At 47.9% G+C, this 24,814-nt stretch overlaps 1 protein-coding gene across 4 annotated transcripts in view; it reads left to right on the forward strand.

The window, feature by feature from the left end:
* Positions 1 to 24,814, forward strand: part of Trerf1 (transcriptional regulating factor 1) — a 225,493-nt gene that overhangs the window by 89,153 nt on the left and 111,526 nt on the right. For all 4 annotated transcript variants that reach the window (XM_029471314.1, XM_029471315.1, XM_021149160.2 and 1 more), the window contains exon 3: positions 1,837 to 1,923. The gene's annotated coding sequence lies outside the window, so the exon portion shown is untranslated. The remainder of the gene's footprint in view (positions 1 to 1,836; positions 1,924 to 24,814) is intronic.

Consider the following 24,814-nt stretch of genomic DNA (forward strand, 5'->3'; position numbering starts at 1 on the left):
GTTAACTCAGCCCTCGTCTGGACAGGTAGACCAGTATCTCCTGGCTTTGTTCCTTTGCTGTTGACCCTGAGAGGTGGGTCTGGCCCAGAATAGGCTCTCAGTAGAGTGTGTGGCAGGCAGGTGGCTCCTGCCTTCTGTGGAAACTGTCCCTCCAAGGCCTCCCTCCCTAGGGCCTCTCTGTTGCACACTGATGGAACATCAGTTCTTTTGTGTGTGTGTGTGGTTTTTCGAGACAGGGTTTCTCTGTGTAGTCCTGGCTGTCCTGGAACCCACTCTGTAGACCAGGCTGGCCTGGAACTCAGAAACCCGCCTGCCTCTGCCTCCCAAGTGCTGGGATCAAAGGCGTGCGCCACCACTTCTTATCATTCTGAACACCACTACTTTTGACACTGGCAACAATTTCCTTCTTCGTAGTTCGTTTTCTCTTCCTTCCTTTGATCCACGATAAATCTTTCAACTGTTTCCCCCGGCACCTACAATGTGCCACGCTCTGTATTTCCACAACACAAGGCTCCGACAGTATCAGTGAGCTGGTCGCTGCACTGAGTATGTGCCGCTAGCTACTGAAGTCAGAGTGGCTTCAGAGGTGGTAAGAAATGACCCGACTTCAGAAGTGCTTTACAGTTAATACTGACGTCATTCACTGGAGGATTAGGTGTGAAACATGAAGGGAAGAACCTAGGCTGGGTGACTCTGGGTGTTGCAGGATATTTGATCACATTATGAACTCTGAGGTGATTATATTGTGAACCCTGGGGTTATGTTATTTACTGAAGTGGGGGGGGGACCTGTTTCTAGTTGTGGGGTGGCTCAGCAGACATACCCTTAGCACACACCTTTAATCCCAAACAATGAACGTAAAGTTAGTTTGCCGAAGGAAGCAGCCATGTTTAAAAGTGATGTCTGAGCCGGGCGTGGTGGCTCACGCCTTTAATCCCAGCACTTGGGAGGCAGAGGCAGTGGCAGGTGGATTTCTGAGTTCGAGGCCAGGCTGGTCTACAAGTGAGTTCCAGGACAGCCAGGGCTACAGAGAAACCCTGTCTCGAAAAACCAAAAAAAAAAAAAAAAAAAAAGTGATATCTGATTGAGTGGCAGACAAAGTGACTAACCAGAGAAAGATTTGACAGAATAGGATCTGCCCAAGTTTCCCAAGAAGAGAGATCGGTGCAGAGGAGGCAGTTTTAATGGGCGGTTTGTTCAGAGACAGGTTGCAGAGAGAGAACAAGCTAGACCCTGGTGAAGACAGAAAGAGCCAGAGAGTGAGAAGGAGCCAGAAGATTAGAACATAACTGTCAGAGTTAGTTTGAGGTCAAGCAGAGAAATTCAGGAGAAGCTGAGAGAAGCCAGACAGAATCAGTCAGCCTGGAGAGGAGTTTGAGCCAGAACAGCTCAGCCAGCAGAGCTCAGAAAGACCTGGAAAGGGTGAGCTTACTCAGCAGTCAGTCTCAGATGCTGAAGACATTCTAGGTTTAGATATTTTACAGACCCTAGAAGCTTCCAGAGCTAGGCCTGGGTTAGCAGACTGAGGCAGCGAGCCTCTGGGATGACAATTACTCAAGAAAAAAAAAATACTGTGACAAGTGGCTTTGTTCCACACCTATCCGGCTACATGCTGTCTCACTCACCAGAGGCCCAATCAAACATCCCAATCACCAGCTCGACTCTCCTAAGTCCTAGCCTACCCCAGACCCCTTCCTCAGCAATGGCTCTGGGACCTCTCATAATGGCCCACCCGAGCTAACCCTGGCTTCCTCCCCAGCCCCAGCCTCATGTTGGCTACCTGTGCCCTCGTCTGAGCCGGGTTTCCTGAATATGTTGTTTGGGTTGCTTCTACAGGCTCCAGCTCCAGAGGGCAGTGAAGGAGGAAGACACGGGAGCAAGACTACCCTGAAGGGGTCACCAGCGGTCTCAATCCTGAAACAGGTATCTCCTCTCAGGTTCTTGCAGTCAGAACGTGTGATTGTTGGCCAGGGGCCTGTGGTTGTCCATCTAATGCCTGCTGTTGTGGGAAGCACCTAGGAAAAGCAGAAGAGCTGTTGTGATCCTGGATTCCCACAGGTTTTGGGAAAATCATTTCTAGGAAATGGGCAGCGAACACACGTGTGGGTTTTTAGCATTATCTGGAGTAGGGCAGATACTGTCTGTGTTTTCAGAGTTATAAAAAGCTAAGAGTAAACAGATTTGTTTGTGGACTGAGTAGGCCATTCGGAAGGCCCTGTGTTGACTGGGGTATGTGTTAATGGAGTATGTGTTAATGGGGTATGTGTTAATGGGGAATTGTAGTTCTGGTGAGTATTCTGTAAGAATTTATTTTTGAGCCAGGCGTGGTGGCGCACGCCTTTAATCCCAGCACTCGGGAGGCAGAGGCAGGCGGATTTCTGAGTTCAAGGCCAGCCTGGTCTACAGAGTGAGTTNACAGCCAGGGCTATACAGAGAAACCCTGTCTCAAAAAGAACCAGAAAGAAAGGAAGGAGGGAGGGAGGGAGGGAGGGAGGGAGGGAGGGAAGGAAGGAAGGAAGGAAGGAAGGAAGGAAGGAAGGAAGGAAGGAAGGAAGGAAGGAAGGAAGAATTTATATCTATGTGTCAACTTGTGTGTCTCGATTTGCGCACATGATTGTAGTACCCATAGCTGCCAGAAGAGGGTGCTGGATCCTCTAGAGCTGACGTTCTAGGCAGCTGTGGTGTGAGTTCTGTGAGCCTAACTCTGGCCCTCTGCTAAGGCAATACATGCTCTTAACCTGCCGAGCCACCTCTCCATGCCCTGCCGGTTAATCATGGCCGTCGGCTCGATGGCCGTGTAGAATCAGCTTGGAGACTCTTGTGTGAATGCCGGCGAAGACATTTCCTGAGAGGTATATCTGAGAAGGGAAGATTCAGCTTGACTGTGGGTGGTGCCATCTCAGAGCTGTGCTACCAGGCTAAATGAAAAAGAAGAAAAGGAGCTGCGTGCACATGGCAGCCCCATCTTGGCACTTGGTGGTGGAGGCAGGAGGATCAGAGTTCAAGGTCATCCTCCGGTTTCATCGTTAGTTCAAGGCCAGCCTGGACTTTAGGAGACCCTTTCTGAGCTGGGAGAACAGAGAAGGGGGGGCACATTGGAATTCATCACATTCTGTTCCCTGACTGGGTCTACAGTGTGGCCCAGCTATATCACACTCCCCGAACCGTGAGTCCCAGAGGGTCTGAACATCTCTAGTGTTTGTCATCTTTGGCTAGGAGACATTGCTTTCTCCCTCTAGAGAACAGGCACATGGCTATCGTTCTTTGCTTGGCCTTTCAGAGGATCTCCCTGAAGGGTCTTATGTATAAGCAGAGCCTTCAACGTTAGAAGATTTCTTTATTTTCTGTGTATAGGTATTTTGCCTCTGTGTGTGTGCGTGTGTGCGTACCTCATACCTGAGCAGGTCAGAATCAGATCCCCTGGACCTGACGTTACAGAGGGCTGTGTGCCGGGGGAACCAAGCCCAAGTCCTGTGCAGAAACAGCAGATGCTCTTAATCTCTGGGGCCGCCTCTCCACTTCCACCTTTAACTTTAAGCTATACTCCTGGCTTAGCAAGAGACGACAGTTCTTCACCACATCCTCAGAGTCGGCGCTTTGTTTGCTGCTGTTTTGTTTTGTTGTTCGAGTCAAGGTCCTTGTAGCTCAAATTCCCCGTGTAGTGAGGATGCCCTTGAACTTCCAATCTTCCTTCCTCTGCCTCCCAAGTGCTTCTACCATGCCACCAACCCTAGTTTATATGGTGCTAGGGAACAAGCCGTGGACTTGGGAATTCTATGTGATTGCTCTTATCTACCAACTGAGACCCCTTAGTTGTTCCTTTTGATGGACTCAGTTGCTTACATTATTTCTCTAACACTGTGACTGATTTTGATCGAATATTTATGCTGTTTTGCCCAGGGGTTCTATCATGTAGCAAGTGCTGGATAATGGTGTAATGGCAAGGCAAGGAAAATCTAGTAAGGGAGACTTGAGGCATCCCCCGCCAGCAAGGGCATGGGACTGTTTCCAGACCTGGTCCAAAAGGAAGAGAGTACAGAGGATCTGAATGGGAACTCTAGGTCAAGGGGCTCCACAGCGGGATGCAGACAGGAAGAACCAGGAAAATGACATCGCGAATGAGCTCCTCCGTGTGCCCATCTCCCTCCCATCCTACAGGTATCTGAAAGGCTTGGGAGCCTGGTTGGGCTGCACACAGAGAACATGGAGTCAACCGGTTAGAACCAAGTAGTTGCTGGAACTCAATCTCAGTACCAAGTGGAAACTGCCCCCAACAAGGCTGGAGGATGCTGGTCTCCCGGGCGCTTTCTGTTTTAGTGTCTAAGCCGTGTGTCCTCCTGGGAAGCAGCACAGAACGGCTTGCCTTGCGTGCTGGAGACCCTGGGTCCTGTCCCCAGCACCAGAGCAGAAAACATTTTGTGTTTGAGGGAGTGAAACTGTACAATTAGGTCAGCAGTTTGGACCATTGACTGGAAGGTGCGGAAAGAGCAATAAAAATCTTGTCCTATTCAAAGTTAAGAAAAAGACGCAGGTGAACCGGGTGTAGTGGCGCACACCTTTAATCCCAGCCCTCGGGAGGCAGAGGCAGATGGATCTCTGTGAGTTCAAGGTCAGCCTGGTCTATAGAGTGAGTTGCAGGACAGCCCACATAGTGGAAGAAAAAGAATGAAAGAGAGAGAGAGAGAAACAGAAACAAAACAATAGATTGGAGGAACCCAAGCCACTTGCGCAGGGCCAGCCATCCCGTCTCTGCAGTGATGCTTGGGGGTCTGCTCTGTATTTCTTTCTCTAAAAGCCTCTTAGCCAATGAGAGTAGAACGTTCATTGATCAAGTGCAGAGGTTGGGGGTGACAGAAGGCCCCGCATCAGTGCTGGGGTTAACCTCAGGTTCTTCTGCCTGCATGGCAGGCACAGACCCCACTCCTGGCCAGTGTACTTATCAGCAGAGCTCTCCCAGGAAGTCCCATTGGCAGCAGCAGGGAACATCTGGGTTTCGGCAAGCCTGGGGCTGTCGGATCGTCAATCTGCTAAGCTAACTATGCCTTCCATTTCTAATTTGCTAATTCAACCCTTTTTATAGCCAGAGTAAACAGTGAACTCGGGATTCTGGGTTGGCGAAGATTAAATGGCTGTGATGAAGTCTCTCATTTATAACCACATCTATAAAATGGGGATAAGAATAGCTACTGCTTTACTGAGGTAATCCAATCAAGTGCTTAGCCCGGTGGCTGGTCCAATAAATGTTACTTTTATTAGTGTCATATATCTCGGACTCTGGCACCTCCTTGAATTCCTGTGAATCTTTAATCCAGCAAATTAACTCTCTTCACTCCAAATAAATTGTCTGCCCCTGGTTAGTTAGCTCTCCTAGGGATAAGGTAAATAAACGTACTAAAATATTTAGTGTTTATGGATTTTTTTTAAATTAAAGTGTTTTTATTAGAATGCATTTGGGGAGGGACATTAATATAGAAAAGTTTATGTGGCATATATTTTTAAGTTAAAAAGTAGGTGTTATTCCCAGAAAAAAAAAAAAGGGTTTTTAGACTTGGTGGCAGTGAGTCTGTTTCTCAGGTGTTTCAGTCCCTTCAGGTCCTCAATGGCCCAAGGCCACCTGCCACATCCCATTTTCCTCCTTTCTTCAGTTCTGAGGATCCCGGGGGATGAGGGACCTTTCTTGGCTTTGGTTTTCCAGGCCACACAGCTGGGTTTCCCTGACCATCTGCACTGTACTGGTTGGTTTTCTGGTTACTGACATAAAGACTGGATGAAGGATTGATTTTGACTCCCAGGCATGGGGTGGTAGAACTCAGGGCAGTAGGAACTCGTGGTGGTCAACGGGAAAGCAGAAAGGGTAGGCCAGGGCGAGGGGCAGGGCTGACCTTCAAAGGCCCCAGAGATCCCACAGCCTTCACTGTGCCGTCATCGGCGGCACCAGCCGTGGATGCTGTCAGTCCCTTTCCAAGCTGAGACTTTGGTCTTTCTGGCCGACAAAAGCTTCTAGAGAGTTAGAGTGCCTTGATTTACGGCTCCCAGATTAAGGACGGGAAGAACAGAGCCCCTCTCCTTAGCTTCATCACTTCTGTTTCAGAACTAAGAAAGGGTCAGTGAATGTGCAGAGGTATGGGCTCCGTAGGGACTTGAGAGTGACGAAGAACGCACCTCAGGGCCACCATGCTGTTCTTGCTCTTTGTATTAGCTCTGCAAGCCACCCTAGGGATGGGTGCTGCTGGAGGTGGGGAACCACCTGGAGATGGGAGTTACCTGTGCGACTCGAAACGGAAAATATGATGCCTTATGAAACCTTGCTTGGAGACCAAGAGTTTTTTATAGTCACATCTCGACTGAATGTAAAGGTTACGGTTGTGGGGAAATTCACTCCCCCACAAATGTTTTGATAAATCCAATTCATTTTCGAGAGGAGACATTCTCTTTCCAGACATTAACTTAGAATGCTCAGTTGACGAGGCCGTCGGAGGCAAGGAAGGAGCCCGAAATGCTCAAGTAGGTCAAATGAAAAGGCGTGCCCACAGCTTCTCCTTTCCCACTATTTCATCTTTAATGTGATCTTAGAAAAGGAAAACCCCCCTCCCGCATTGTTCTGGCCTTCAGTTCTATGGTATGGCACCATGGATGGGAAAAGTGTGCATGTGTGTGGATACTCAGATGGGTTTTATTTGAAGATTCTGCCTACCCTCCGCCCCCCCACCCCCAGGAAGGAAGGGATATGTCCACCGTAAGCAGCAGCAACCAGCGGGCGGTCTCTGAGCAATGTGAGTTCCTGTAACTAAGCTATCTCCCAAAGGTCCTGGGAGGCAGGTCTGGATAAAGCCCTGGATGGGCAGCCATGAGAAACTTGAATTTGAATTCCCAGCACCCGAATGTAGAAGCCAGATGCTGCAGTGCTTGTCCAGGGTCCCAGTGCTCCTTAGGCTCGCTGGGAGGTGGAAGCAGGGTTCTCCCCAGAAGCCCACGGGCCACGTAGCCGGGTGCATACGGCTCCTCGGAGACCTTGTCTCAAATAATGCAAAATGTGAGGATCGATCCCCAAGGTGGTTCTCTAACCTGTATGTGTTCTCTATAACATATACTCACATATACCAGGTCTCTGTCTCTGTCTCTGTCTCTGTCTCTGTCTCTGTCTCTGTCTCTCTCTCTGTGTATGTGTGAGTATGTTGATGTGTGTGCATCAGAGGTGAACTTCAAGTGTCTTCCCAGATTGCTCTCTCCTTGTCTATGGAGACAAGATCTGTCCCTGAACCTGGAGCCCACCAATTCAGCAAGACTAACTTCCTCATAAGCTCTAAGGACCCTCCCTCCTGTCTCTCCCACAGCAGTCTTGGATTGCAGGCACACACCAGCCATGCCCTGACTTTCACGTGGCTGTCAGGGATTTGAACTCAGGTCCTCATGCTTATGCCACTTGAGCCATCTCTTCAGCCCTTGTATGATGTCTAAAGAAGGATGTCTCTTAGGACCCTGAAAAATCCCCAAGCAGTGGCCAGCAGGATGGGCTAATCTCTGGGAGCTCCGTGGAAAAGAGAGGCCGGAAGATCTGCACATTGCCCCCGTGTGTGCCTTGACTCCCCTGTGTGTGCCACGGCAATGAGTAATGAATAAAACCCCCCAAACTCTAAAAAGTAGCAGCTGGGTACGGGTCTGGGTGTGGATGCTGCATTGCTCGGGGTTAAAAGCGCGTGTCATACAAACCTGAGGGCCTGAGTTCAGAACCGAGAACCCATGTAAAATGCCAGGCATGCTTGAAGATCCATGCGCACGCGTGTGCACAATCACCTATGCACACTGCACAACATATAAACGTGAAGAGGAAAAAGGAAAGAAAACCCAAATGCCCACCAGCAACCCCCAGAGCAGACATGACAGTGTTCTCCCTTCTGCTCTGACACACATGCTCAGCCTGTCTTAGCCACAAGGACCTTCTCCCCAAGGGTCATTTCCTGTGTGACCATAGCTGGTTCTGAAGCAACTCCCTTGTCCTGTGGATGGGGAGAGAAAGCTGCTCATACCCGTGCACCGTAGAAGGAATGAAGTCCAGGATCCCTGCAACTAGAGAAGGTCTCAAGGATTCTCCCTTCATGCAGAACTGTCCTGGTGGTTAACACGCTAGCTGACAAAGAGCACCACCACATCCATGATCAAGGCAAAGAAAGACAAAAGCATGCGTGCTTGCTTGCCTATGCCTGGCTTGCTTATTTTCCTGTTCTTATACAGTCCAGGACTGCTCACCTAAGGAATGGCAGGGTGAGTCTTCCCACATGCATCAACTTAATTAATACAGTTGCCCATAGACATTTCCACAGGCTAACCCAATATAGACAATAGGACAGCTCGTTGAAACTTTCCTCCCTAGAGATTCCAGGTTGTGTCAAGTGGACAGTTAAAGCTACCCATCCCTGTGATATACCGGACAGAGACTTCATTTGCATCCACACTGAAGCGTCCTCAACGTGGTCCAGGGACCCTGCAGTAAAAATCCTCCTGGAGGGACAAGCTTTCCTTGTTGTGGAGGACGGGGTGTGGCCCAGCTGAGATGCCCATTGAACGGATGCTTGAAGGATCTTTGTATGGATTCAGAGGGCTGCCAGGCTTGCTTCTTGTCCACCTACTGAAGGTGTGGTTGACAAGCTAAGCCTCCATGAGAATGCCCAGTGTTCTCTGAGCTCTCCCCCCTCCCTCCCTCTCGGTACCCACTGTGGCCTCTTTATGTTTCTCTAACAGAGAAACTCTTGGGAGCTAAAGCCTAGGAATTTGATTTCTTCTGTACACTACTTCTTTTTGGGTATTCACTGATGGTTATTGGGAGAAAGGGAAGCTGTACATTATAACAAAGCCATTTTGTTAAGGACTGTGGTCTAGTGTTCCACCTCTCATCAGGCAGTGGGGGGGGGGTGTCGCTGCTGGTATACCAGCTCAGGAAGGACAGGATGGCTAGGACAGGGGTCCACAGTCTATGTCTCCTGCCAAGCCAGAAGGGGCGATCTGGGGAGGGGGTTGGGGGCATGGGGGATGAGCTGGATCTCGGTCTGGTTGGGAGCGAGTGCTGAGAGAGAGACCTTTCCCCGGATTCCTAGTGTTGCTTCTCATTTTGGCAAAGGGCTCCTCTGTGTCCATCTTTAATGAAGCAGCTCTGAGACCATCTTAGCTTGCTCATATTCCTTTATTGGAGATGAATTTGGACACATACACTTTATTTAGAGTGAACCAAGGATTATCTAATTTGGGGGAAGGACGTGAGACTACCCAGGAAGGGAAGGTCGTTGGCTGAAGGCTAAGGCTACTGCGATGCCTAGCGTGGAGGGGCTTTTCACGTGCTGTTATGTGACTGACTGACAGTGGTCACCTTAGTTTGAGGGTGAACTCCAGATGACTCAAATCTCTGAGCTTCCCGGGATCTGATCATGTTCCACCTCAACAATTCCATGCCCACCTAGTGGCATGGCCCATGGGCCCTCAAAGGACTAGTTATCTTACGTGTCTGGTTTTTCCTCTTTAAGATTGACTTTTTACTTATGTTTTTAATATTTATTTATTTATTTACTTATTTATTTATATGAGTCCACTGTTGCTGTCTTCAGACACACCAGAAGAGGGCATCAGATCCCATTACAGATGATTGTGAGCCACCATGTGGTTGCTGGGAATTGAACTCAGGACCTCTGGAAGGGCAGTCAGTGCTCATAACTGCTGAGCCATCTCTCCAGCCCCAAGATTGTTTGTGTGTGTGTGTGTGTGTGTGTGTGTGTGTGTGTGTGTGTGTGTGTACATACACGTGCATGTCATGTCCTAAGAGGCCAGCAGAGGGCACAGAATCCCCAAGAGCTGGAGTTTCAGAAGTTGTGAGCTGCCCAAGTATGTGCTCTGCAAGAATAAAATACAATTAATTGTTGAATCATCTCTGCTGTCCTGTTATATTAAATGAATACAAGTAATATCCCTAAGGACCAATACCACACACACGCACATGTATACATACAACACGCACACCAGTGCCAGGCGGAATACTTTACAGCTTGAAAAGGCCTTAGAAAAACCCTTTAAACCTTCGAGAATCAGAGAAGTCCTATGTTACACAAGCTGTTCTGGGCTCTACATGGGGAAAAAAATGGAAAGCTTCCAGATTATTTTTTCTCTCCAAGCAAATATAACCCTGATATATATTTTAAAAAACCAAAAACCCTGGCAAGTCTCCAGGAGGAACTGCTATGCCATCTCACTTCAGAATGTGAGTATCTTAGATAAAAGTTTTAGCAAATGGATTTCAACAGTGAAATATGTATGCATCCTGCTGTAACCCAGGGAGACTGCATCTCTGCAATGTAGGCCTGGTGGTGGTGGTGGTGGTGGTGGTGTGTGTGTGTGTGTGTATTATATTTTTGTTTTGCATTTGAATTGGCTACATAAACTATAGAGTAACTTCATTAATTGTGGTGGTCTGAATATACTTGGCTCAGTGAGTGGCACTCTTAAGAGGTGTGGCCTTATTGAAGTAGGTGTGGCCTTGTTGGAGGAAGTGTGTCACTGTGGGAATGCGCTTTAAGTCCCTCCTCCTAGCTGCCTAGAAGTCAGTCTTCTCCTGGTTGCCTTCCGATCAAGATGTAGAAGTTTCAACTCCTTCTCTAGCACCATGCCTGCCTGGACACTGCCATACTTCCTGCCATGGTGGTAATGAACTGAACCTCTGAACGTGTAAGCCAGCCCCAATTAAATATTACCCTTTATATAAAGTTTCCTTGGTCATGGTGTCTCTTCACAGCAATGGAAACCCTGAGGTATTAGTAGCATTTTATTTTTTATTATGTTTATTTTCTTGGGGGGGGGGCACATGCCTGCCAAGGTATGTGTGGAGGTCAGAGGACAGCCTGCAGGAGTCAGTTCTCGCCTTCCACCCAGTGGGTCTCAGGAATTGAACTCAGTTCGACAGGGTTGGCAGCTGATGCCTTTATTTGCCGAGTCCTCTGTCCACTCCTCTAACGGGGCTCTCAATCAATCAGCTGAACTTCTAACTTTTCAAAAAAGGCTTATTTCATTTTTAATTTCATTACTTAATTTTTAATTGTGTGTTTCTATATGTGGGCCTATGCACATGAGTGCAGGTGCCTGTGAAGGCCAGAAGAGGGCCTCAGACCCTCTGGAGTTGAATTACAGGCAGTTGTTAGCCACTGCATATGGGTCCTCTGAAAGAGCAGTGTGTACTCTCAGTCACTGAGCGCTCTCTGCAGCCTTGAACTTCTCACTTAGTGTTGCTGTTGTCAGGGATTGAGCCTTGTGGATGCCGGGCAACTGCTGTGCACTGAGCTGCATCCCTAGTTTTTGTGAACTGCTCCGAAGGGAATCTGTGTAGATAAGCATTCCCTGGGTAAGAAGATGGATGGTATGGATTCTGGCGTTCTTCTTCCTGAGCAAACACTGAGGGTGTCGTTGACTAATAAGGTCCCAACAGCACTGGGACTCTTCAGCATTGTTTCTTTACATTTTAGCAGCCACAGAGTCAGAAAACAATACCCTGGAGAGTAACTATCACAGAGAGAACGAGAGCCCCTTGTGGTGCACTCCTTTAATCCCAGCACTCAGGATGCAGATCTCTGAGTTGGAGGTCATCCTGATACATGCAGTTGTAGACCGCCTGTGGCCACACTAACTGGGTTCCTGAGTGGGAGGCCAGAGCTATATAGAAGGAAACAGGAGATAAATAATGGAGACCAAGACAGTTTTTTCTGATCAAGGCCCGAAGTTTACTAAGAGTCTGTGCTTATAAAGGGGTGGGGTGGGGTGGGGCGTCCCCCACCAATCCATTCTTGATGTCTGTTGCCAGCCTGTAGGCCATTTGCCAATCTTATGGATGCTGTCTCCAGAATATCTCAAGGGCTTCTCAGTAGGTAGCAGTGTCTTGGAGAAGAGCAGCAGTGGGTGACAGAACAATAGAGCCATCTAAGTCCAAGGTTCCACCCCAGGTGGTCTCATTCTCAGTGGCAGCAAGGTCAAAGCCAGCCTACTCCAGACTGGGGGAGGCTAAGCATCGTGAGTTCTGGGCCAGCCTGTGAGACCCTGTGGTCGTCCTCAGGGTTCTCTATAGGAACAGCACTGATAAAATGAATATGTATGGGGACTTACAGTAGAGGCCCAGTCGCTGTGATCCAACAATGGCTGTCTCCTGACAAAAATGCCAAGATTCCTGTTCCATAGTCCATGAGGAGGGATATCTCAGCTGGTCTTCAGTTTACATTAGATTCCCAAAGATGGAGGTCCTGATACCATCCAGGGAGTGCTTCAACAACAGGGAGATGAACTTGCTCTTGATAGGGCAAGCAGGCGAAAGACAAAGCTTACTTGTTCCACATCCAGATGTGCCCCAGATTTAAGGGGACACATACACTCGCACACAGCCACACACCCAGACCTACACATAGAGACACACACGTGGGCGCACACTTTTTAATCCAAACGTGAAGTCCAGTACGAACCCTTTCTAATTAAAGGCCACAGCACCCCTGGCCCTGGGAGAACAGACGAGGCAGGTTGTTCTGGAAGAAAACCCTTGAGTAAATAATTTAATAAATCACAAAGCAGTCATTGAAAATCAATAGATTATTCAATAAATAATTTGGATACCCTGTTAGCAATTTGCAAGACATCATCTCGGCCTCACCAAAATGAATTAACGTTGGATCAGACTATTAAAGGCCACATGTAGCGGCATAGAAAGTCTATCAATTGAATATTGCTTAGAAACAAAGGGAACTCGTTCTGAAAAGAAAAGAGTGGTTATTTGGGCTACAAGGAAAAGGGGGTGTTTGTTCCTTCAATGGAAAAACACCACGGGAATAAAGTCAGGAAGCAGCATGACAGACAGCATTAGTTTCAGAAATGAGACTCTCTCAGCATAAGCCAAAGCCCAAGAATGTTGCTTGGGCCCATGGATACGTAGACAACCAAATGCCGCGCTACACAACTGGGTGCAAACGTTCAAGGTTAGGATGATAAAAAAAGGTGAAAATTCAAACACCATCAAAATCCTATTTTCATGTTAAACAAAATACCTCTTTTAAAAAAGATTTTATTTATTTTGTATGCATCTGTGTGTCCTGATTGTATGTGTACGACATGTGTGCACATACTCTTGGAGTCCACAAATGGGTGTTAGATTCCTATATGCTCTGTGATATAAATACACACACATCCATGTATGGTACAGCTAACCCAACAATGGCTGCCTATGTTCAGAAGGTCCAAAAATCCAGGAGTTGTTCTGTTCGCAATGCTGGTCTCAGCTGGTCTTCAGTATATACTGAGATTCCAAAGACGTAGGCTCCTGCCAATGAAGGACTGCCCTTGGCAATAAGAGCAAGAGTAGAGCGATCAGGAAAGAGCAAAACCCCTTCCTTCTTCCATGTCCTTACCTAGGCATCCTGCACAGGGTGTGGCCTACATTAGATGTGCATCGCCTACCCCAAAGATCTGGATTAAAAGTGCGTCTTCCCACCTCACATTAAATAAAAACCCCATATGGGTTTCCACCTCCATTTGGGGTGGGTTTTAGGTAACTCCAGCTATAGTCAAGTTGACATGCAAGAATAGTTATCGTACATGCTCATAACCACTATGCCATCTCTCCAGCCCCCACGATATGTCTTAAATGATTAGCACTGATTTTACTGCTATTTCGGTGTAGGTATGAAAAGCTATGTTATTCATTCATACTTCTTTTGGTGCGTGTGTGTGTGTGTGTGTGTGTGTGTGTGTGTGTGTGTGTGTGTGTGTGCATTCATCCGTGTGTACACAGGGTATCCTGCTCTATCTCTGTCTGCCTTACTCCTCTGAGACAAGGTCTCTCATGGGACCTGGAGATAGGTTGGCCACTGCAGGGTATCAGGTATCCTGCTCTGTTTCTGTCTGCCTTACTCCTCTGAGACAAGGTCTCTCATGGAACCTGGAGCTAGGTTGGCCACTGAGCAACCCAATGATCCTGTCTCCACTTCCCACAGCCCTCAGGAGAAGAATCAGGAGTAAAAGGCTAGCCTCGGCTACAGAGAGGTGAAGGCTACCCAGGGTCCTTATGCTGTACCCTAATCAGTTTACTGAGTGACCATCTCCTGCCCTCCTCCTCTCTAAGACCCTGAGGCCCCGTCTAAGGAAAAAGAAGAAAGGAAGTGATAAGAGAGAGGGGGAGGGGGAAGGCAGGAGAGCAGGAGAGGGTCGAGGGAGGGAGGCAAGCAGAAGGAAAGTGTTTGGAAGAACAAATTAGCCCGCAGGTACCACCGCACCTTCCTGGCTTGAAACAGCATAAACCATGGCTGCCTTCAGGAGCAGCCCACAGAGCTGCGGTTTAATAAATTGATGGACTAGACGAGTTAGGAAGGCCTGCGTTCCGAGGAGCAGGAATTGCTATGCTTTACTGGTTTGGGTCTGGCTGTAAAAATCATAAGACTGCCTGAAATATTCTTAGGAAGGCAGAGAGCCACCAAAGCTCACTGGACAGAACGGACTCTCAGCTTAAAGGCAAAGCGGAGAAAGGGGACATGTTAAGAGACCACAGGGATGCCACCAGGAAGTTCCATGGGACCTGAGTTTCTCCAGTAGATAAATGTCACAGGAAAGAGGGTTGGAAGACAGTCTGTGATCATTCTTTGACCCGAGTGAATTATCCATCGGATGAAAACATGCAAAGGCAGGAAGGGCGGCTCAGTGGGCATGACGGTTGCTGGGCAGGCCTGAGAAGCTGAGTTCCGATCTCATGAGCAGTGAGAGGCAGAGAGGACAGGGTACCAGGGCTTTGCTGGTCAGCTAGCCTGGCCAGCTGCTCAGCCCAGGGTTCAGTGAGAGACCCTGTCTCAAAAAACGAATGTGGGGGCAGTTGAGGAGAGCACTTGATGGTGACCTCTGGCCTCTGTATGTATAATGCGTGCACACGTACATGAGTGCGTGCTGTTGCACACAAGCACATAAACACTCACGCACACACACTCACATACAAATACTTTTTAAACATAGGAAGGAAACTGCAAGAGGAAAGAAAATATCACAAGGAAGCAGAGGGGGAGGAGGAAGAGAGTCATGGAATACACCATTACATAAAAACAGAGAAAGAGGCACCTTTTGGGGGATGGAAGGGGAACCAGAAAGAGGGGGTGCGGGAAGGCGTGAATGTACCAGCGTGTCATAATGAAACCCATCACTTTGTGTGCTAACTTAACGATTTAAATGATTATTAAAAAGGAAAATATAACTCTTGCTTGAATCCTGCTTTAAAGTAACAGAGGGGTGGCCTGAGGGTAGAGGCACTTGCCACCAAGCTCGATTATCTGAATTCAACCCAGGACCCCAGGGCAGAAGGAGAGAGTGACTCCTGCGAATTGTCTGCTGACCCCCACACGTGCTGCGGATGAGCAGGTGCTCGCTCAAGCACACACACAGTCAATACATGTAAGGGGTTTATTGCCTCACAATTTCACTGTGGTATTGTACATCAGACAAAGTTTGGTGCTTTTTCATCTGTGTGTGTGTGTGTGTGTGTGTGTGTGTGTGTGTTAGTCACACTAGCTAAGGAAACAAAATTCCAGACTCTAACTTAAGTAAATTTAAGATAACCAATACCAGCCCATGTTAGGTGGTCCTGAGCAGCAGCCACCAGAGCCCGCAGAGCATCATCCAAGGACCAGAGCTCACAGAGCATCATTCAGCAACCCAGGCTCATCCCTTTTTCTAGGATCTTAAAATCCCCTGAGTCCATCAAAGAGATGAGAGTGTGTGTAAGTTGTCTCTTGGTGTCCTGTCTCATTTTTATTTTGGACTGTTTCATCTTCTGTCTTAGTTAGGGCTTCTATTTCTCTGAAGAGACACCATGACCAAGGCAACTCTTATAAAGGACATTTAATTGGATCTGGCTTACAGTTTCAGAGGTTCAGTCCATTATCATCATGGCAGGAAGCAAGAGGTGCCCAGGCAGGCATGGTGCTGGAGAAAGAGCTGAGAGTTCTGCATCTTCATCTGAAGGCAGCCAGGAGTATACTCTTGCTTCTACACTAGCCAGAGCTTGAGCATAGCACTTCAAAGCCCAGCCCCACAGTGACACACCTCCTCCAATAAGGCCACACATACTCCCAACAAGGTCACACCTCCTAATAGTGCCAGTCCCTGGGCCAAGCACATTCAAACCACCACATCCCCCTCACTCAACATAAAAGGGGATTTGTTTTTCAGATACGTGTATTAAGTTGATAGAGTGTAGATATTTTATCTAGTTTTTCCTTTACAATCTAATTGTCCTAGATCAAAGTACATTGAGACCCTGATAACACTTGCTGTCACATCCACTGATATTTAGAACTCCTTAAGGCTAATAGCTTTTCCAAAAGTAAAACACACTGGTTTTTTTCTGACCATCGTGTGGTTGGAATGTGCTTAATGTCAAGTTTCATGAGTTCGGGTTTAAGGGTGATTGGAGCAGTCATTAAGAATGGCCAGGGAATGGTGGTACAAGCCTGTAGTCTCAGCATTTGGAATGAGGAAGCAGGAGGATTACAAGTTTAAGATCAGTTTCATGCATGTACAAAATTTCAAAGCCAGCTTGCCATACGGGGCTCTCAAAATATGTCTATATGTATATGTGTGTGTGTATATTTGTACATATATATATATATTCATATGTATACATATGTGTGCGTGTATATATAATATATATACATATATGTGTATATATATATATATATATATATATATATATGGACAGAGAGATTGGCAGGCGGCATCTGACAACTTGTGTCTTGCTTAAGTAGACAGCAAGAACAATGCCAGCCCTACAGTAGCGGGTGTTTTGTTGAGACAATGTGTCAGTCACGTAGCCCAGGCTGCCCTTGAACTTGCTGTGTAGAAGAAGATCTTCCTGAGTGCCGAGCTTAACCGACGAGCGGCCACACAACATTGTGCTGCTGGGTTAGGAACCAGGGCTTCTTGCAGGATAGACAAGCACATCTGAGCTCCATCTCCAGCCCCGACATCTGTCTACACACCATCTTACAAAGAGCACATGTGCTAGAGACACACACCGGAGTATGGAGGACTGGACTGCAGTTCTGAGAGTGAGAGCAAATCTCTTGTCCACTCAAGGCCCCCAGTTTTCCTCCCGTGAAGAATATTATGGGCTTGAGATGGTGTCATGGGCATGGGAATTCCAGCTGGGCAGCTCTGTTCTCTTGGTACTCGCTGCTGGTACCTACCTGCTCGGACGCTATCCGTCTCCCATGTGATTAGGTAAAAAAAAAAAAAATCAGTGCAGTATCTGTCTGCTCCAGATACAATGCCACCTCGCTCTGATACTCATCTGATCAGATTAGACACATCTAACATGGTTTCCTTTTAAAACACAAATACTGCACCACTTTTAATTGCAGTAGCCAAATTAAATTACTCATCCCAAATTAGATTTCTGGCAAACCTATCTTGAACATGAGCTCAGTACCGAAGACCCTGAGTAATTTTTTCTTTTTAAGATATGAAATAGATCAGCATCTCCTGGTATTGTTGCTCTGGTCTCTTCAGCTATCTCCATAAAAGGGAATCAGTAAACATTTAGAGAATTTATGCAGGCTCAAGACTGGGTGGGGGAAGCCCTCATTCTTTCAACTTACCATTAAAGATCCCCCACCAGCCCAGCCCTGTGGCCCTCTCTGGTCTTAGAAGATAAGAAGCAAATCAAGGCCGGCCCAGTAATGACTTGTTTTATTACCTGTGATTGCCTTTCTCCTTTTTGTCCCTCTCTGAGCCCCTTACCAGTCTCCTTTGTCAAATCCTTTATGGAAGCACAGGGGTGTGGTGAGGAAGCAGCCAGACAAGCTTAAAGCTTTACCGCAGTTTCTCCTGCTTTTTTCTGTCAGCTATGTGCTGGATTACTTGGTAACTGGATCAGTATCCCAAACGGACACTGATCAGCAGTAGATTGATTGGCTTCTGAGATCGTGGCATTTCAGAGTAGCTCCCTGGATTAGTAACTTTTCTTGATGCCGTGACAAACTATCAGACGGAACTGAGCTTTGGAAGGAAGGGTTTATTTTGGCTTACGGTTCGGGGGATAGTCCGCCGTGATGGGGAAAGTACAGCAGTGGGCACGGGAGCTACGGAAGTCAGAAAGCCTAGGGAGATGGAAGCTGGGCTCACTCTACTCAGTCCAGGGCTCCAGCCCATGGAAGGGCAATGTCCAAACAGAGGATGAACCTCTAGGCAGGTCCAGATAACCGTTCAGAGGCGTTCCCAAGAGGTTTGGTTCCCTAGCAGTTCTATATCCCATGTAATTGCCAGTCAAGATTAATTGTGAAAATCCACGTATTAGGTAAGGCTTTATTTGGGGGTTTAAACAAGAGACTCCAACCCGGTTTTCTCCTTGATTATTGGTCTCTTCCTGAGTTATGATCTCCTAGCCCCTCATTCCAGGTGGTACACTATCATGTCAGAGCCTCCTTGGTCTCATCCCATCAGTGAGAAGAAGATAGTTTTCTATCAGGCAAAAGCCTGGGATGGAGTCTGATTACACCCAGTTGGTTTGACCTGGACCCTGCATCTTTGAGTCAGTTTCTGTGCAGAGGGGATGGGGGATGGGGTCAACCTCTCAGGGCTGTTGAGGCCAGTTAGTAACGCTGGGATAATAGATGTCTCCAACTGCTCCTCTGTGTTCCAAAGAGCTCTCTGCTTTCAAGCAGATATGCATTCATTATCTCTCGTGACCAGGTAGTCCTTGTGTCTGTGATGGGGTAGACATGTCCCCAAGTGTTTCAGGTGACCGTTGCTGTCATCTGAGTCTTATCTACGTCCTCTCACCTTATAGTTGTCAATGAGCCTTAATGGTAAATTAAAAGTACTCTGGATAATTGTTCATTGTGCATGCATGTGCGTGTGTATATGTGCACGTGTACATGTGTGCATGTATGCTGGACATATCCTTTTTTTCCTTTCCTTTCCTTTTTGTTTTTTGTTTTTTTGTTTTTTTGTTTTTTGGTTTTTTTGGTTTTTTTTTGAGCCAGGGATTCTCAGTGTAGCCTCAGCTGCCCTGTAACTTGCTTTGCCACACTCATGGATGAACCAGTCAAGTCCACCCTGGGGTTCCTGTCCTCCAAGGCTCCTCTCTCCTTTCACTGTGTCCTGATATCTTTCTCTGGTCCCGCCCCCACTGCCCTCTTCTCGCCATTCTGTCATCAGCAGCACAGAGTTGTTCATTAAATAGACAGTCAGTCAATAGCTGCTAACTTGTTATTGACTGACCAGGGTACCATCAGGCCAAAGGTGGCCTTCGGCCCAGGCTCTGTGAATAGCATTATAGTGAAACCAATGTGGTCGATCTCCAGTTAGTAATCTGTAGATTGTGTCTAATAACTTTGTTTCTAATGCTTTGCGCTTGGCGAGATAACTAGAAAGCTGTGCTGCTCTACTAAAGAACCAGGGTTTGGTTCCCAGCGTTCACATCATTCGGCTCGGTACTGCCTCAAATCCAGCTGCAAACCATCTGACTCCCTCTTCTGGCCTTAGAGGTCTTGTGTGCGCGTGCGTGTGTGATTGCACGTGTGTGAGTGTGCATGTGTGTGTGTGTATGTGTCTGTGTCTATGTGTATGTGTGTGTGTATGTATGTGCACACACACACATATATATACATAAATAAGTTATAACTCTTGAAAAATAAAGCTCTAAGATCCAGTGTTTCAGTCCCCTAACTTCACTGTATGGACAGCAGACGGGATCCAGTGTCCATCATTCCACTGAAATGTCCCTTACAGTTTTGAAAGTCACAATGATCAAGGTCCTGATGGCTCCAAACCAAAGGTCTGCCAGTAGGTTGTGTCGCTTAGAAATGTTTTCAGAGCTGAGCAGTGGTGGCGCACACCTTTGATCCCAGTATTAGGGAAGCAGAGGCAGGAGGATCTCTGTGTTTGAGGCCAGCCCAGTCAGGGCTATGCAGAGCAACGACATCTCAAAAAACCAAAAAGGAAAACAGAAATGTTTTCAGCATTGAATACATGCTGGCTTGCCACTGTGGAGAAGACGCGAATGTCTATTACATTCTTCCTTCTTGGAGACTTGCGTTTTGTCTCTGGTCCCTCTGCGAAGTTCTGTGTGTGCTGTTTGTCTGGGCAGGAGGTCTGCATTCCACAGTTGTCCCCTCACCCTGTCCCTGGCTTCCTTGGTCAGGGTTTTATCATTGGGATCATTTGGCTAACTCTCCGAGGTCAGGACCTCAACTCTCAACACTGTTGTTATTGTGTTGTTGCTGCTGTTGTTGTTATTGTTACTGTTGTTGTTGAGTTCATGGGGACGTGCTAACCCTGTGACCAGATGTCTGTGATGGAGTAGACGTGCCCCAAGTGTTTCAGGTGACCGCTGCTGTGCTTGATCCTGCAGTCTTCTGGGTCCTGTCTGTATCCCCCCCTCCCCCTTCCCCTCCCCCTCCCCTATAGTTATCCACGCACATTAACAGTAATGGCAATGTGCATTGGCTACTTGTTCTGTGTGTGTGTGTGTGTGTATGTGTGTGTGTGTGTGTGTGTGTGTGTGTGTGTGTGTGTATGTGAGAGAGAGAGAGGGGGGGGGCAGAAGACTACTATGACTGTCTTCTATCACTTTCCATTTTATTGGAAACAGGCTTTCTCATGGCAGCTGGAACTCACCAGTTTGGCTACACTGGCTGGGCTCTGAGCCTAGGGATCTCCTATCCCTGTCTCCCCTGTGCTAGGATGATGGATGCCTGGGTTTTTACTTAGGATGCCTGGGTTTTTACTTGGGTCCCAGACATCTGTACCCAGTTCCTTGTGCTTATGTGCCAAACCTTTTAATGACGAAGCCACCTCTCCAGCCCCATTCTTACATTCTTATGCCTCCAATCCCACACAACCCTCTTCCCCCTTCTGTCACAGAGCTGTATACTTGATCAACTCTGTCAGACCATGTCCTGTTGTGCTTTCTTTGTGTTCTGGATGGCACCGACTACAGTGTTTGCCACATAGAAGTACTCAATCTTTTCTTGGCTGGGCCCTCTTGCATGGCTGGGGAGAAGCCATCTACAGGACCTGCCTTGGGGAGAGTTAGCAACTGAGTGGGCAGAGGGTCGTGGGGTCTGGATGGGGACATGGCAGAGAACTGGTAAGAAAGAGAAGGTGTTTTATGTAAAGCTGTGTATTATGGCTTTCCTTGGCTGGGTAGCTCATGAGTTCATGTTAGAGAAACAGTTGAGCAAAGTTAAAAAAAAAAAAAAAAACAATGATTCTGGGCTTTGTTTTAACATCAACTCAAGGCCCCCCTTTACTAATTCCAACATTCAGTTATAAAGGAAGGGGGGTTGCGGACTGCGGGTCGGACCGCAACAATCAACTACATTGGATGTTCCCTTTGGCCTGAGCTCACTTGGGAATCTGCGCGGCTGAGCTGAGAGGACACCATCCATGAGTAAGAAGGAAGCGTGTAGATGTTACCCGGGTGGTTGCTTCTTATTTCATCATGTCATTCCTGGGGTTGTTAATGATCAGTGGTGGATCCAAGCAGGACTGGAAGAGGGCCATCCCAAGGTCAGGACATCTATTAGCGTCCCTGAGTAGGGTGCCACTGGGCTGACCAACTTGTCCTGGTTTTCATACTGAAAGTCCTGAGGTGTAGGGTAATTCTCCTTAAGTGCGCTTGCTCTCCCCGCCCCCTGCCAATCTCCTCCTTCCCTTCCTTTCCTCTGCCACCTCTGAGACATGCCCATCCCACCTGCTTGGGATGTGGGCCTCCATGCACGGACCAGTGTGTCCTCAGAGCCAAGCATCCTTGCAGGAGCTTCTTATCCTGTCTGGCTCGCTCTGGTCGGCCCCTTACACCCACTCAAGTGTGAACGCCGTGTCACATAGCATTAGAAATCATCCCCACAGAGAGCCACGTCCTCGGCAGGAGGCTGTACACATGTGTGCCAAGTGGGTGATGGGCTGTGGGAAAGTAGGGCAGAAGAAGGAGCACTGACCGGGAATACCCCAGCTGCTCCCCCCTTTCCTCTTCAAGGCACATAGGTGGCTCCTTCACTCCAGCTGGGCCGGTGTCTGTCTTCCCTCTTCCTCAAAACCTGCTTGCCCACACTTTTTCAGACCTCCTATTACACACATCTAGTATAGTCTGTACTATTAAGTGACAGCTTTGTCAGCTCCTGCATCCCTGAGTCGGCCCCTCACTGTTAGTGCCTGCATCCCTGAGTCAATCCCTTGAAGGCTGGCTTTGCCTCTGGTTTTCCTTGTGCAGAGCCTTGTGCTGGGCCCAGACTCAGCCCTCACTGTATATTGGTTTTCTTATGGGTGGTAAGGAATGCCTAAACCACTGGGTTGGCGTCCTCTGTACACCCTTTGGCTGGTTTCCTCATCTCATAGAGTAGAAAGACCAAGTTTAGATCTAAGCCAGCCCTGGATTCTGGTCAAATCCCTTAGCTCGACTTTCTCACTGCTAGGATGGTAGAATCAGCCTATGTGGAAAGAGTGTTTTTCTGCATACAAAGCACCACACTGGTTATTAGCTAATGTTGTCTTTCTGGAATGTTCCCGTGTAATGTAAAATCACCACAGAGGTTTAAACCATGCCACTGCTTCTTCAGCGAGAGGCAGTAAGGTGACTTTTGGGTAGTCTAGAGTTTCCCTTTCGGGGGTGGGTGAGTTCTGAAGGAGGTACTGCTAAGTCCCGGGCCCTGGGGATCCAATTCTGCTTTTTCTCTCTGCGTTGCCTAGCAACACTTAGGGGAAGGAAGGAAATTGTGTCTCTCCTAACCTCTTGCTCATGTCCTTTGGAACCTCTGTGTGTTCGTACACACATATTTACATGAGATACAAGCCAATTTAAAGATTACCAGGGTAATCCATGGCTCTCCCCACCTTCTGGGGTCTTATAGCCTAGGCTGGCCTAGAACACCTACCTCATACCTGAGGCTGACCTTGAACTTAGGATGCTATGGTTTCTACCTCCCAAAGGCTAGGATTACTGGTGTTCACCACCATACCCAATTCTCCGTGTTGTTGGGTGTGGAGCCTGGACACTTGTCATAGATGCTGGACAAGCACTCTCCCAGCAAAGCCACGCCCCAGCCCCAGTTCCTGGTACTGGAAAGTGTTTACAACAAAATGGAGTTTAATATTGTCGTTGCTTCTGCTTGTTAGACGTAACCACAAGGAATATTTCCACGTGTATCTCTATGGATCTTTCTTCTGGGACTCGTGTATAGTCAAACAATCATGGGATTATTGTATATATTTGGAGGCCCGCTTTCTTTAGCCTTACAGCACCATTATGGGTATTTTCTTCCTGCCAGCCTAGAGCAGTGGTCTCAACCTTCCTTATGCTGCGACCCTTTACACAGTTCCTCATGTTGTCATGAGCCCCCCAACCGTATCATTATCTCATCGCCACTCCATAACTGCAATTCTGCTGCTGTCACGAGTCATAATGTAAACCTCTGTGTTTTCCCATGGTGTTAGGTGGCCCCTGGAAAAGGAGTCCCAACACAAAGGTTTCGAATCGCTGGTCTAGGTGAGTGTGTTCATTTACTGTGTTAATATGTACTGAATGCCTATCCTGTGTCTAGCCTCTGAGTGTGCACATACAGCACTGTACTCCTCCACGCTCCGGGAAGCTTCCTATAACTAGGGAGAAAGTGGTGCATGCTGGGGAAGAAGTCAGATGAATGTGGGTGCATTCTGCAGTGTTCCTCGGGTGCTCAGGCGAGGGTGTACCTAGTGACCGGCACAATTAAGGAGCAACACCTATTGTTAAGGTGACCACTGTGGTTGTAGTTGGGGCTGGAGGGGACACAGAATCAGAGCCTTAAATGTACTGAGTTGGAACTAGGGGAATGGCTTAATTGGTAAAATCCCTGCCTCTAAAGCACTTGAGTTATATCCCCAGACTCTACATAAAGTAGCTGGAGGTTGTAGCACAAGACTGTAATCTCAGGACCCAGGAGGTGGAGCCAGGTGGATCCTTGGGACCAGGGTAGGGGGGGAACACTGACCAGGCACCTGTCCTGTTTGGAGGACCAAAGGGCAGTGAGGGACCCTTTCTCAAAGCCACAAAGTGAGTGGCACCTAAACAGAAACACCTGAAGTTGTCTGTTGGTCACCACGTGCGTGAGCACGAAGGTGCATGCATGCCCACATGGGCACCTGCACACAGGAATACACACACACACACACACACACACACACACACAAGTGCTGGCTGGGAACCAGGTCAGTGGCCCAGTCCAAGAGGCCTTCTCTAGACTGAAGTAGGAGGATCCCTGGAGCAAAGGAGTTTGAGACAAGCCCAAAGAATAAGAAGACTCTCAATTAAAAAGAAAAGTCGCAGAGACTTGAGCTCTCAGCCACCTGCCTATGTTGGCTGTTCGCTGAGCTATCTGCCACCATCTGTATCATGTTCAGAGTAGCTTCTTAGCAATTCCTCTGACTGAAACTGGCGAGCTGTGGGATATTTGGTATGAAACTGGCGAGCTGTGGGATATTTGGTAAACAACCCATCTTCTCTGCATCTTAGTCACCCCACTTATGAGCCAGTAGGATTTGTGTCCAACTATTAATTCACCCACACGATGTGCACATAACAGGGCCTGTGTAGATGGTCCAGCTGCCATTCTCTCTCCTTGCATTGAATCCTGGCATCCATCAATGCTCTGAGGAAGGTATTGTGATCAGCGTAGAGGCCAAGAAGCAGAGACTAGGACTTTAACAGCATCTATGCGCTAATTCAGAGTAGCAGGAGGTGGCTAGCCTCGTCTTTGACCCTGGCTTTTGTAACTGGTGTTACAAAGCT

Source organism: Mus caroli, chromosome 17 (genome assembly GCF_900094665.2).
Source record: "Mus caroli chromosome 17, CAROLI_EIJ_v1.1, whole genome shotgun sequence".
Lineage (NCBI taxonomy): Eukaryota > Metazoa > Chordata > Mammalia > Rodentia > Muridae > Mus > Mus caroli.